General features: G+C 44.8%; 1 protein-coding gene across 1 annotated transcript in view; it reads left to right on the top strand.

Annotated features, from left to right (window-relative positions):
- Positions 1 to 14239, top strand: part of LOC135054654 (zinc finger protein 271-like) — a 502501-nt gene that overhangs the window by 59060 nt on the left and 429202 nt on the right. The window lies entirely within an intron of this gene.

Raw genomic sequence — 14239 nt, 5'->3', positions numbered from 1 at the left:
GAGGATCAGGTAGGTGGGATTTAGGGTCTCACCAATATACCAAAGTGACTATCTGTGACCGGACACCTGCGACAGCACTCACCGCCTCGCATCCCGCCGTCACAGAATGGGGTCCAGGTCACAAGGGATCTGAGCAATTAGGGGATTCCCGCTTACCTTCAGTAACAGCCTGTTACTGACTCCACCCACTGCACAGTGGGCGGGTACTATGCTGCCACCACCAGACTCCTTCCTGTGGCGTCTGGAACCACGGTTCTGCTGTGTATGCGTCGACACGCTGTCTTACCACACCTGTGTGGCATTGACTGATCCCCACTAATCGCTTGCCCAAGCACAGAATGGTAGCTGGCGGAAGGCGGAGCTTGGAGACTCTGGGTGTACCCAAAACAGCTGAATAACGGGGCTATGTTTGGCATAACCCCGCAGGTCAGAAGATGAAGTGGTCGTCTTTAGGCAAAAGATTGTTATTTGCTCAAATAGTTCTAAAAAGAACTCTTCCTTAATTCTAGTGTCAACAGCAATACAGAGGTTCAGAGCAGACAGAAGATGGTGTATATCCCCCTGAGGCTCGCAAAACCCTTTTTATACAGTATAACCGCTCTGAATCTCATGGGGTAGTCCCACCCTGAGTCTTTTCCATCCAATCAGGATATCTTACAAAATTTAAATAAATACATTAAATTTTAAAAGGATATAAATGAATAAAGCAATTTCCTCCTTCCTGTCACACAAAGTTTTATATCGTTTAAACTGCTTCCTTTACCACCTGGTAATTTACAATTCTCCTTTGATCACACAGATTCTACAGTTTATACAGCAGTGTCTGTATTTGTAACATATGGTACAGGAAAACAACTTATACAAAGTATAGAAATTGTTTCCCCCTGCCATTCACGTATCTGGAGTGAATATACAGGAAATCATTGAAAACAAACTGATTTCCCCAATAGCATAGGCACACCAAAAGACCACCTAGGTGTCATTTCACAGGAAGTGCTGTAACCAAAGGATTGGTCATTTCACTCTTACACCTTCTCACAGGAACTGCAGAACCCAAGCACATTACCTGCTGTGCCCTGACCAACACATCAAAAGATCTGATCACACTAGGAGGTTACTCAGCATATGACTTCCTATGTGAGAGTGTACCATGACTTATCCTGTAGTCACTAAGAGCATCTTGGATACACATACATTATAAAACATGCAGTGTATAACTCTCCAACTGCGCACAGCGCAGTGATATAACATAGACAAATTTTTAAACACTCCGCTCCCGACGCCGTTAGTACATTTGAATGGGGTGCCTAGCGCCCATTGTCTCTGTAACATGGCGCCCTACACGGAGGAATAACCCCTTCAATGCCTCTGACGCCATTGTCCCTGTGGCTGATGGGATCTCCGGCCACACTATCCCTATATGATCTGTAGAGAAGCTGTGTGTCTTATACAGTGATATTCTGTTGTTCAGTCTTAAAGTAATCAGACATTACTAAAGTGTTATTTTGTTGTTATTCAGGATGAGCACCTTTCTGATATGAAGGCCGAAGATATAGAGGGAGAAGAAGAGACGTATGTGACTGATATGAAGGCAGAAGATACAGAGGGAGAAGAAGAGACGTATGTGACTGATATGAAGACAGAAGATATAGAGGGAGAAGAAGAGACGTATGTGACTGTTATGAAGGCAGAAGATACAGATGGAGAAGAAGAGACGTATGTGACTGATATGAAGGTAGAAGAAGAGACGTATGTGACTGATATGAAGGCAGAAGATATAGAGGGAGAAGAAGAGACGTATGTTACTGATATGAAGGCAGAAGATACAGATTGGGAAGTAGAGACGTATGTGAGGAGAGATCAGAAGTGTAAGGAAGAGGAGATCCCTATAGATATCAGCACAGGTAATAATCCTTACTACATAAAAGAGTCACATATTCTCCTTGCTGCATCACTACAGAAGTCTCTTCCCCTACACCCTCCTCTGTCAGTACAGACTAATGAGGGAAATGTATCTGCTCAATGTGGGAGTCGGGTAACATTAGCCCCTATTATACTCCTGCTCTCCCCCTCACATCATGTCACTGTGTGTTACCAGCCCAGAGATCTAGCCAGTCTCCTCCCCACACTCTCTGGTGTATCTCATACATCAGGAGACATCATCCCCTATTGTTCTCCTGCTCTCCCCCTCACATCATGTCACTGTGTGTTACCAGCCCACAGATTTGGCCAGTCTCCTCCCCACACTTACTGGTGTATCTCATACATCTGGAGCCATCAGCCCCTATTATACTCCTGCTCTCCCCCTCACATCATCTCACTGTGTGTTACCAGCCCAGAGATCTGACCAGTCTCCTCCCCACATTCTCTGGTGTATCTCATACATCAGGAGCCATCAGCCCCTATTAAACTCCTGCTCTTCCCCTCACATCATGTCACTGTGTGTGTAACCAGCCCAGAGACCTGACCAGTCTCGTCCCCACACTCTCTGGTGTATCTCATACAACAGTAATTAGGTTGTCACTATAATGATTGACTTATTGGCTTAATTTACTAGCATAAGTCTGGTGGGACTATTCTACCTGGGGATGACCAGAGGACCGTATAGAGGCTGCTGTTGCAACATACGTATCCACCTGGAGCACTTTGTGTAGTGTGGAAGCAGATGTTGGTAGCTCAGCCCACAAGTGTTCTGTATGTATGTGTGGGAGCAGTCTGGATAGATATTGTGGTATAGCAATGTCACTAGCTGAAGAGGCTTCCTGTTCTGTAATGCTGGTCTGTATACATTACATAGCAAAGTCTGCATTATGTGGGGGAGAGATAATCATTGGTGATGTGCCATCTGCATGTCCCTGTGGCTGGGGCTATGACATCTGTGATTGTGGGAGCAGAAGACAATATTTTATCTGTTCTCCCAGAGTCTTACTTGATGTTAGTACATTTATAATTGTAATAATGTGGTCATAGTTTATAAGCTGAAATTGAACAACTAAGCATTATTCATAATAGTGACACGGTGGTGTAGTGGTGAGCAGTGTTGTCTCGCAGCATTAGTGATGAGTTAAGTTCCCAACCAAGGTTCTATCTGTGTGGAGTTTGTATGTGTTTCCTACACCTCTGCAAAAATCATACTGGTAGTTTATTTGGCTTCTGACACATATGAACCCTAGTGTGTCATGTGGAATATAGATTGTTAGCTCCACTGGGGCAGGGAATACTGTGATTTTCTAGTTATTCTCTGTAGAGCGGAGTAATATGTGTGCACTGTATATAGAACTGTGTATTATAATAGTTATATTATTTCCAGCAGATGGAGGCACAAGCAGGAAATCCTTGGAGGGAGATCTCATCTTGTCTGCAGAAAGTAAAATAGAAGATAACATCACACAGGATTCTCCAGGAGACATCCCCATTACTCTAACTATACATCCAGTACCTGATACTTCATCTGATCCCTCTAATCGCGATGACTGTTCATCTAATACTTCAGATTTTGTTACACATCGTGCAGCTTATACATGTGATAAAATATATACATGTGATACAATATTCCCATGCTCTGAGTGTGGGAAAAGTTTTGCACGCAAATTACAACTTCTTATACATCAGAGTACTCACACAGGTGAGAGACCATTTCCATGCTCTGAGTGTGGGAAAAGTTTTGTATGCAAATCAGAGCTTGCTAGACATCAGAGAAGTCACACAGGCGAGAATACATTTCCATGCTCTGAGTGTGGGAAATGTTTTCTGTGTAAATCAGAACTTGTTAGACATCAGAGATTTCACACAGGTGAGAAACCATTTCCATGCTCTGAGTGTGGGAAAAGTTTTGCACTCAAATCACATCTTGTTAGACATCAGAGAAGTCACACAGGTGAGAAACCATTTCCATGCTCTGAGTGTGGGAAAAGTTTTACACACAAATCACCGCTTGTTATACATCAGAGAAGTCACACAGGTGAGAAACCATTTCCATGCTCTGAGTGTGGGAAAAGTTTTGCACTCAAATCACAGCTTGTTATACATCAGAGAAGTCACACGGGTGAGAAACCATTTCCATGCTCTGAGTGTGGGAAAAGTTTTGCACTCAAATCACAGCTTGTTATACATCAGAGAAGTCACACAGGTGAGAAACCATTTCCATGCTCTGAGTGTGGGAAAAGTTTTGCACTCAAATCACATCTTGTTAGACATCGGAGAAGTCACACAGGTGAGAAACCATTTCCATGCTCTGAGTGTGGGAAAAGTTTTCTGCATAAATCAGAACTTGTTATACATCAGAGAAGTCACACAGGTGAGAAACCATTTCCATGCTCTGAGTGTGGGAAAAGTTTTGCACTCAAATCACGTCTTGTTACACATCAGAGAACTCACACAGGTGCGAAACCGTTTCCATGCTCTGAGTGTGGGAAAAGTTTTGCAGGCAAATCGTATCTAGTTAAACATCAGAAATCACACAGGAGTAAAGCATTACTATGATCTGATACACAACAGGGTTGTAGCAACACTCTCTATTGCATTGGACAGGTCCGGACTGCCCATCTGTCACCTCTGGCATATTTCAGAAGTGCCAATGGACTGGTGGTTTCATCCAGTTCCACAGAGAGATGGGAAGGCCGTGTGCAGCGCAGCCTCTGGTTTAGCTGCCCCTACTTCCCAAAGTGTCTGTCTCCATGGAAATAAGTCCACGCCCCACTGACTCACAGCACATCCTCGTGTGTCATGTCCTTGCGCCTACCCCCCCCCCCCCCCCCCCCCCCCCGTGGTGTGCGCTTGCAAGTTTACAAAAGCCCAATCCAAATAGGAGCCCCAGTTTGTCCCTGCCAGTAGATATGGGCACCACTCTCCACATCAATAACAGACCATAGTGTTATATAAGCGTCTATGGGTCTAATTCAAGGTCGATCGCAAAAGGAAAATCTTCCTCTAATGGGAAAATCCATGTGCACTGCAGGTGGGGCATGTGTAACATGTGCAGAGAGAGTTAGATTTGGGTGAGGTGTGTTCAAACGGAAATCTAAATTGCAGTGTAAAAATAAAGCAGCCATTATTTACCCTGCACAGAAACAATATTACCCACCCAAATCTAACTATCTGCACATGGTACATCTGCCCCACCTGCAGTGCACATGGTTTTGCCAATTAGAGAAAGATTTTGAAAACAACCATTGCAGAAATTGCTAATGCATCGCAATATGTGGGTTGATCACAAAACCATACACAGTTATCGGAACATCGTAGATTTTTCCTATCTGCTCCAGGCAAGGTCGTCCACAATTCATGTGACACAAATGCTGGAAGTGGTCATCGCTGACGTCAGAGGGCCTCCTTAAAAACGCCTGGGCACGCTTGCATTTTGTCAGACACAGCAGAAAACAGCAGGTTTCCGCCCAGAAACGCCAACTTCCTGTCAGTCAAACAGCGGCTGCATTGCGCTCATGATCTGTACATAATATATGTTGCTATTTTCCCTAACGCTTGCGCAATGCGAACGCTGCACCTACATAGTCGTTCGATAATCGGCCGGATTGCGAATCACAAATGTTACAATCTTTTCTGAATAAGAGCATAGAGAATGTATGAGATCAGTGGGTGTGGTAAAAGGATTGGGTGTAACCAAGTATTTTAAAATAAGTGCACCATCAAATTTCAAGTTATCTTCCTGTAACCCTGAGAGAAACAAATGCTGTCTCTCAGTCTGTACAAAGGCGTGGTCTTTGGAATAAATAATTCTTTATTAAACTGAATCCAATTCAATCTGTTACTTCATACAACATGAAAATAAACTATTCAACAGACATAGAGAAGCTAGCGTGAGGACATGGAGTTGCAGGTAAACGGGAAACTTTAGGAGGAAGGTTACTAAACACATAGTGTCTGGACTGTAGGTATAAGAAAAATAGGGAATGTGGGAGATTGTACTTTGTACACATTTGTTGCTAGGAATAAATAGTGCCCCAAGATTTCCTGAAATGCTGGAATACCTTTATCTTTCCATGTCTGATAGTGAACTATTGTAAGAGAGGGTAAGAGGTCAGGGTTGCCTGAAAATGGAACATATCTGGATCAATGCAGATCTGCATGTAAACATGTATTAATAGTCACCCAAGTCTTATAATTGTCTGTAAATAAAATATGTGACAGTATACCTCTAGGACGTTATGTACGGGGCAGATGCAGAAGGGCGGCAGGAGAGAATGGTGAAAATAGCTCTTCCTCTAATGGTAAACTAGTGAAACGAGACAATCGTGAACAGTGGGAAATATAACAAAATGCTTATTTAGAAAACGTCTGAATATCTGGGAGATGAAGGCCTCCTCTAGACTTTGGTTGAATCATCTTTAGTTTGGAAATTCTAGGATTTTTCCCTTTCCATATACATTTAGAAAAGGCTTTCGTCCACCGAAGGTCATCTAATCTTGAAAGCACCAGAGGGAGCATTTGTAAAGGGATAAGCAAGTTTAGGAAATAAAATGTTTTTAACCACTGCTCTCCTTCCCATTAATGACAGGCAGATCCATCCAATCCTATCAATGACCACGGAGAAGCTGGCAGAATACATTTTATGAATGGAAGGGGAAATAAAAATACCTAATTTTCTCTTACATCCTAGAGCAGTGATGGCTAACCTTGACACTCCAGCTGTTGTTGAACTACACATCCCAGCATGCCCTGCATCAGTTTTAGCATGGCCAAATAAAACTAGCAGTGCATGCTGTGATATGTAGTTCAACAGCTGGAGTGTCAAGGTTAGCCATCACTGTCCTAGAGGATTCTGGGGTCCACATTAGTACCATGGGGTATAGACGGGTCCACTAGGAGCCACTGGCACTTGAAGAGATTAATAGTGTGGGCTGGCTCCTCCCTCTATGCCCCTCCTACCAGACTCAGTTTAGAAAATGTGTCCGGAGGAGCCGGTCACAGCTAGGGGAGCTCCTAGGAGTTTTTCTAGTTTTATTTTTTTCTTCGAGTTAGACACAGGGAGGCTCCTGGCAACAGAGGTTAATGGCCACTATCTCCGCTGACAGGACAGTGAACTCCTGTGGGTGATGAGCGTTAGCTGCCCGAGGCGACCGCTCACTCCTGCAGCATGCCGCCACCCCCTAACAGAGCCAGCAGATTCCGGTGGGGAGTGTGGCAGCAACAGGGTGGGAGCGCAGTACTGACACTGCACTCCGGAGGCTCAGCGGTACACAGTGCGGCGCTAGGAGGGGCGCCCTGAGCCAGTGCAAATACCCTAAACTTGTCACTCAGGCTATCGGGGACCTCGGTAATGCTGCTAGCACCATACCTCCAGCCAGTATAAAGATTTCACAGTGCGGGAAGACGCGCCGTGTTCGGGGAGGCGGAGCTCAGAGCAGACCCAGCAGCTCACCAGCGCCATTTTATCCCTGCACAGATTTGTAGACTGAGACGCTGACAGGGAGCACTGTCCCTCTACACGACTCCAACTATCCTGTGCGGTACCAGGGGGTTGTAGAAGGGGGGGCGGTAGTTTACTGTGTAGTCTATTAAGGGTACACAGTCAGCGCCAGGTATTTAATTTGTAACTGCCTGATATAGCGCTGTGTGTGTGCTGGCTCCAAACTCTGTGTTCCTTTGAAGGTACTTCAGGGAAACTGTCTGACATTTTACTGTGTGGGTGTATGCAAGTTTCTCACATAGCCATGTCCAGGGACTCTGTGTCTTATGCTGCAGAGGATGTATCTTCTCCAGAGGAATCCATTCCATGTACTCAGGAATGTAATACCATGTTTCAGGCTCCTGAATCTGAGCCCCAATGGCTGGCTTCCATTAAGAGAATGATATCAGATTTCTACTAGGGTAGCCCTTACTGAGACTGAAACTCAGGTTTGAAAGAAATCTATGGAAGTTTGGTCACGTTCTGTCCCTAATACTTATAAATCCCCAAGTATTTACCCAAAGAAACATGCACTTGCCCAGATTATGAAGGCCGCCACGGATACCGACATGACATGGCGGACGGTGATTGGGATGTGCTTAAGGGGGCGGCATCCCTTGCAAAGGAGGTGCAGCTCATGATTGAGGCCATTAGGTATTTGTTACACATTACTGACACATCACCTGAGCAGGTTGAGGAGGCTTACTTCACAGACAATAAGAAAGGCTCGCTAACCTTCCCTGCATCTAAAGAATTAAATACATTATTAATGAAAAGTCCTGGGAAACCCCGGAGAAAATATTCCAGGTCCCGAAAAAGGTTCTGGTTGCTTTTCCCTTCCCTGAGGAGGATAGAAAAAATGGGAAAACCCACCCATAGTTGACGCATCTGTCTCCAGACTGTCAAGAAAGGTGTTTTTACTTGTCCCTGGATCTACCGCGTTAAAAGAACCGGCTGATCGTAAGATTGACACTACGCTCAAATCCATATACACGGCTTCAGGAGTGGTGTTAAGGCCACTATTGCTTGTGCATGGATTTCTAAAGCCATAATAAAGTAGTCAGGCACATTACTAGAGGACTTAGATACGATGGATAGAAGTGACATTGAACTGTTTTTACGTAACATACAGGATTCTGCGGGTTTTATGGTGGAGTCCATGAAGGACCGGGTACTCTGAATGCAAGGATATCTTCCATGGCTGTCTCAGCACGCAGGGGACTCTGGCTACGCCAATGGTCTGCAGACGCGAAATACAGGAGAAATGTTGAGAACCTACCCTTCACAGGTCAGGCTCTATTTGGGGAAGCGCTAGATGCGTGGATTTCCACGGCAACCGCAGGTAAGTCGACCTTTCTTCCCTCAGCTGCTCCTTCTGCGAAGAAACCCTTTTCTTCATTACCATTGCAGTCCTTTCGGACCGCAAAGACAAAGAAGTCCAAGCCCCCTACTACCTTTAGAGGTGGTCGAGCAAAATCCAAAAAGCCTGCGCCTACATGTTCCCAGGACCAGAAGCCTGCTTCTGGTTCCTCAAAATCCTCAACACGACGGTGGACCGCACAGCCTGAAGAACGGGCTGGTGGGTGCGAGACTCAGACATTTCAGCCACGTCTGGGTGTCATCCGGCCTGGATCCCTGGATACAGGATATTGTGTCCCAGGGGTACAGGCTGGAGTTTCAAAAACTCCCGCCTCACCGACTCTTCAAATCAGGCTTGCCAGCTTTACTGACTGAAAGGGCTATCCTACAGGAAGCCATCCAAAAATTGGAAAAGTCAGAGGTCATTGTTCAAGTTCCACCCCATCTGCAACACATAGGTTACTATTCAAACCTTTTCGTGGTACCGAAACCGGATGGTTCGGTCAGACCGATTTTGAACTTGAAATCGTTAAATCCTTACCTAAAGGAGTTCAAATTCAAAATGGAGTCTCAGAGCGGTGATCTCAGGTCTGGAGGTGGGAGAGTTTCTGGTATCCCTGGATATCAAGAATGCGTACCTCCACATTCTGATTTGGCCGCCACACCAAGCTTATCTCAGATTTGCACTGTTAAGACAGTCACTATCAGTTCCAGGCACTGCCATTCGGTCTCTCCACGGCACCGAGGGTGTTCACCAAGGTGATGGCAGAGATTATGGTTCTCCGCAGATAGGGAGTGAACATAATTCCATATCTGGACAATCTGCTGATAATGTCATCCAGGGAGACGTTGTGACAGTCCATTGCTCTCACGATTCATCTGCTCAGGGAACATGGTTGGATCCTGAAACTTACAAAGTCACATATGGAGCGACAAGGAGATTGTCTTTCCCGGGGATGATCCTCGACACGGACATGCAGAGGGTGTTTCTGCCGGTGGAGAAAGCGTTGGCGATACAATCAATGGTCCGGGATGTCTTGAAGCCTGCCCGGGTATCTGTTCATCAGTGCATTTGCCTTCTGGGGAAGATGGTTGCCTCCTACGAGGCTCTACAGTATGGAAGATTTCATGCTCGGTCATTCCAGCTGGATCTCCTAGACAAGTGGTCGGGATCTCACCTACACATGCACCAGAGGATACGTCTGTCGCCGAAAGCAAGGATTTTCCTCTGGTGGCTGCAACTGCCTCACCTTCTGGAGGGCCGCAGGTTTGGGGTTCAGAACTGGATACTTCTAACCATGGATGCAAGTCTCAGAGGTTGGGGCGCAGTCACCTAAGGGGAAACCTTCCAAGGAATGTGGTTAAGTCAGGAATCCCTTCCAATAAACATCCTGGAACTAAGAGCCGTGTACAACGTTCTTCTACAAGCAGCACACCTTCTACAAGATCAGGCCATTCAAGTGCAGTCAGACAATGTAACGACGGTGGCCTAAATAAACCGACAAGGCGGGACGAAGAGCAGAGCTGCAATGTCAGAGGTGACAAGAAAGGCACGTGGTGGCGCTGTCAGCAATCTTCATTCTGGGAGTGGATAACTGGGAAGCAGATTTCCTCAGCAGGCACTATCTCCGTCCAGGAGAGTGGGGCCTTCATCCGGAGGTGTTCGCAGAGTTGACAAGTTTTTAGGGTGTACCTCAAATAGACATGATGGCCTCCCGTCTCAACAAGAAGCTTCGGAGGTTCTGTTCCAGGTCTAGAGACTCACAAGCAGTGGCGGTGGACGCCCTGGTAACTCCGTGGGTGTTCAAGACAGTATGTGTTCCCTCCACTTCCACTCATCCCAAGGATTCTAAAGCTTGTAAAAAGAGCAAGAGTTCAGGGATCCTCATTGCTCCAGTCTGGCCAAGGAGGGCTTGGTACGCGGATCTTCTGAAGTTATTGCTGGAAGATCCAAGGCTTCTTCCTCTTCGAGAAAACCTTCTGCAACACGGGCCGTTCGCTTATCAAGACTTACGTTTGACGGCATGGAGGTTGAATGCCAGATCTTAGCTCGGAAGGGTATTCCCAAGCAGGGTTATTCCTACCCTGATACAGGCTAGGAAGGGAGTAATGTCTTAACATTATCATCGCATTTGGAAAAAATGTGTCTTAGTGTGAGTCCAAGAAGTTTCCTACAGTGGAGTTTCTCCTCTTCCTGCAAGCAGGTGTGGATATCGGCCTGCGTTTGGGATCCATAAAGGTCCAGATTTCAGCTTTATCCATTTTCTTCCAGAAACAATTGGCTGCCCTCCCTGAAGGTTAGACTTTTTGAAATGGGTTCTTCACATCCAGCCTCCCTTTGTGGCGCCGACAGCACCCTGGGATCTTGACGTGGTGTTTCATTTCCTACAATTGGATTGGTTTGAGCCTTTACAGGAGGCTGAGGTCAAGTTTCTCACGTGGCCTTAGCTTCTGCTCAATGTGTGTCGGAATTGGGGGCTTTGTCTTGTAAAGCCCTACTTAATCTTCCATGAAGATAGAGCTGAGCTCAGGATGCGTCAGCAGTTCCTTCCAAAGGTTGTGTTGGCTTTTCATATCAACCAACCTATTGTGGTGCCAGTGGCTACTGACTCCTCAATTACATCAAATTCCTTGGATGTTGTGAGGGCTTTGCAGATCTATGTGAAGAGAATGGCTCATCACAGAAAATCGGACTCTCTGTTTGTGCTGTATGATCCTAAGAAAATTGGGTGTCCTGCTTCTAAGCAGACAATTTCTCATTGGATCGGGTTCACTATTCAGCATGCATATTCTGCGGCAGGATTGCCGTGTCCAAAATCTGTTAAGGCCCACTCTACTCGTAAGGTGGGTTTTTCCTGAGTGGCTGCCCGGGGTGTCTCGGCTTTGCCGAGCGGCTACTTGGTCTGGGTCGAACACGTTTGCTAAGTTCTACAAGTTCGATTTTTTGGCCTCTGAGGACCTTAAGTTTGGTCAATCAGTTCTGCAGGAACCTCCGCATTCTCCCTCCCGTTCTGGGAGCTTTGGTACATCCCCATGGTACTAATGTGGACCCCAGCATCCTCTAGGACCTAAGAGAAAATAGAATTTTAATTACCTACCGGTAAATCCTTTTCTCGTAGTCCGCAGAGGATGCTGGGCAGTGGTTACTTGGTTCAGTACTGATTTGTTCTTTGTTACGTACTGCGTTATTACTTGGTTAAGTAATGTTTTCAGTTATTGCTGAGTGTTCAGGCTAGTTAGCTTGGTTTGCCTTGTTTGTGTGAGCTGGTGTGAATCTCGCCACTATCTATAGAATCCTTCTCTCGAAGTTGATCGTCTCCTCGGGCACAGTTTCTAGACTGAGTCTAGTAGGAGGGGCATAGAGGTAGGGGCCAGCTCACACTATTAAACTCTTAAAGTGCCAATGGCTCCTAGTGGACCCGTCTACACCCCATGGTACTAATGTGGACCCCAGCATCCTGTATGGACTACGAGAAAAGGATTTACCGGTCGGTAATTAAAATCCTATTATTTCAATTTAATTCAAGTGCTACTTGGGAGGAGACATTGCAGAAGTAAATTGGGCCTTGTAACCGAGATGATCTCAGATTTTTGTCAATTTTATATTCTTCAGAGGAGCTAAAATCATTAATTTAGGGTTTCAAAAAGATGATCCCACACTACCAGGTCAAATGCCTTCTCAGCGTCAAGTGATGAAAGGACATTAAGAGTGTCACCCTGTATATCATCAAAATGTTGTAAGACAGATATATCCTTCCGTATATTGAAAACAGAGTTTCTACCCCAAACAAAGCCTGTCTGGTCGCTATGTACTAGAGATGGAACTGTGTGTTTAAATCGTCCAGCTAGAATTTTTTGTCAAAAGTTTATAGTCATATTAAGTAGCGAGATCGGGTGATAAGAACCTGGCAGTGAGGGATCTCTACTGGGTTTAGGCAGGACTTTTAAAATGACATCATTGAAATATGGAGGAGGAGTATGACTACCTAAGATATAATTGAAAAATGCTGTAAGAGGAGCAACCAGAGAGGACCGCAAACATTTGTAGAATTCCCCAGTAAGACCATCCAGTTCCAGGGACTGACCGGGTTTAAGTCCTTTAATTGTAGATAGTACTTTGCTCAGTAATGGGAGATGTAAGCGATTCACTTTCGGAACGAGAGTTGAGGAAAGGAAATACGGTTCCAGAAAGAAGTTTTGTTATCTTCCTGGATTGGTTCCTGCACATATAAATTTGAGTAAAATTGGTATAAGACGACCAAAATGGCCATTCCACTATGCACTCATTTTCCCTCTGTTTCTTGTAAAGCCAAGATAGCAGAATCAGTCCTATCTCCTCTAAGTAAATTAGAGAGGCGTTTGACATTTTTGTCCCCATAAATAAGAAAAATATATTTATTACTACGTATTTTGCGATCCCCTGCGTGTTGTACAAGGTCATCATAATGGATTCAACATTCCTCAAAAGCCTTTTTGGAGGAAGGTGTAGAGGAGTGGCGGAGGGTTTGGTATGCTTCTGTCAGTGCAATCTGCGCCTTACATATACTTTCCAACTGGTGTCTATTATGATGAGCTGTACAGGAGAGTATGTCACCCATATAATAGCTTTTGCTGCCAGCCAATACAGAAGGCGTTACTGGAATGTACGTCACTGGTAAAACCATAGTTATTCCAAAAGGTTTGTGGGGAGTCTTTAAATTTAGTAGAAGATGTTAAATATGCGCCAGGAACAGAATGTACCAGAGGAAATAGAAGGGCTAATAGTAAATCAAATTAATGAGTGGGCAGTGAGGCTTAAAACTTCAATAGCTGAGGATTTCACTTTACATACACGGGCGTTACACAATAAAAGATAATCAACTCTACAGACTGACTTGTGGGGTGAAGAATAAAAGGTGTATTCCCTATCAGTGGGATGTGTAAACACCACACATTAATGAGGTGTAGGTAGGGGTGAGGTAGTGGATACCTAATTTCTTTTCTCTAAAAGGAGTAGAGGCTTGTGACTGGCGATCCATACAATGAGAGGCAACTATATAGAAGTCTCCGCTAAAACTCAAACAAGTATCTTGGATATAATAGCATAAGCATGTTAAGGAAAAAGACTCCTCATAAGAGGTAGGTACATATATAATGCATATGTCACAAACTGCTGAGCTTGTGAATCCGTTGGATGAGTGTTAGCAGAGGAAGTGAATGCTTCTGTGAGGAGAAAACGAGGAGGATGAATGTAGTTTCTTTCATATACTTTTATTAAAGAAAAGAAATATAAGAGCAAAAATCTGAAGAACAAAGATGAAGAATTCCAGAAGACTTGAATGCAGAATATTCGTGGAGCTGAGTTAATTGAAAGAGTTTGTATAATAAAAAAGATTGTTTGACGTGGCTAAAAAACTCTGAAAAGCTTGTACACTGGATGATTGTTAGATGTGGCTGAAGAACACTGAAGGAGTTTTGTAAAATGGATAATTGTTA

This window comes from Pseudophryne corroboree, chromosome 3 (assembly GCF_028390025.1).
Source record: "Pseudophryne corroboree isolate aPseCor3 chromosome 3, aPseCor3.hap2, whole genome shotgun sequence".
Classification (NCBI taxonomy): domain Eukaryota; kingdom Metazoa; phylum Chordata; class Amphibia; order Anura; family Myobatrachidae; genus Pseudophryne; species Pseudophryne corroboree.
The sequence above is the reverse complement of the archived record's forward strand: the minus strand, read 5'-3'. Positions and strand labels throughout refer to the sequence as shown.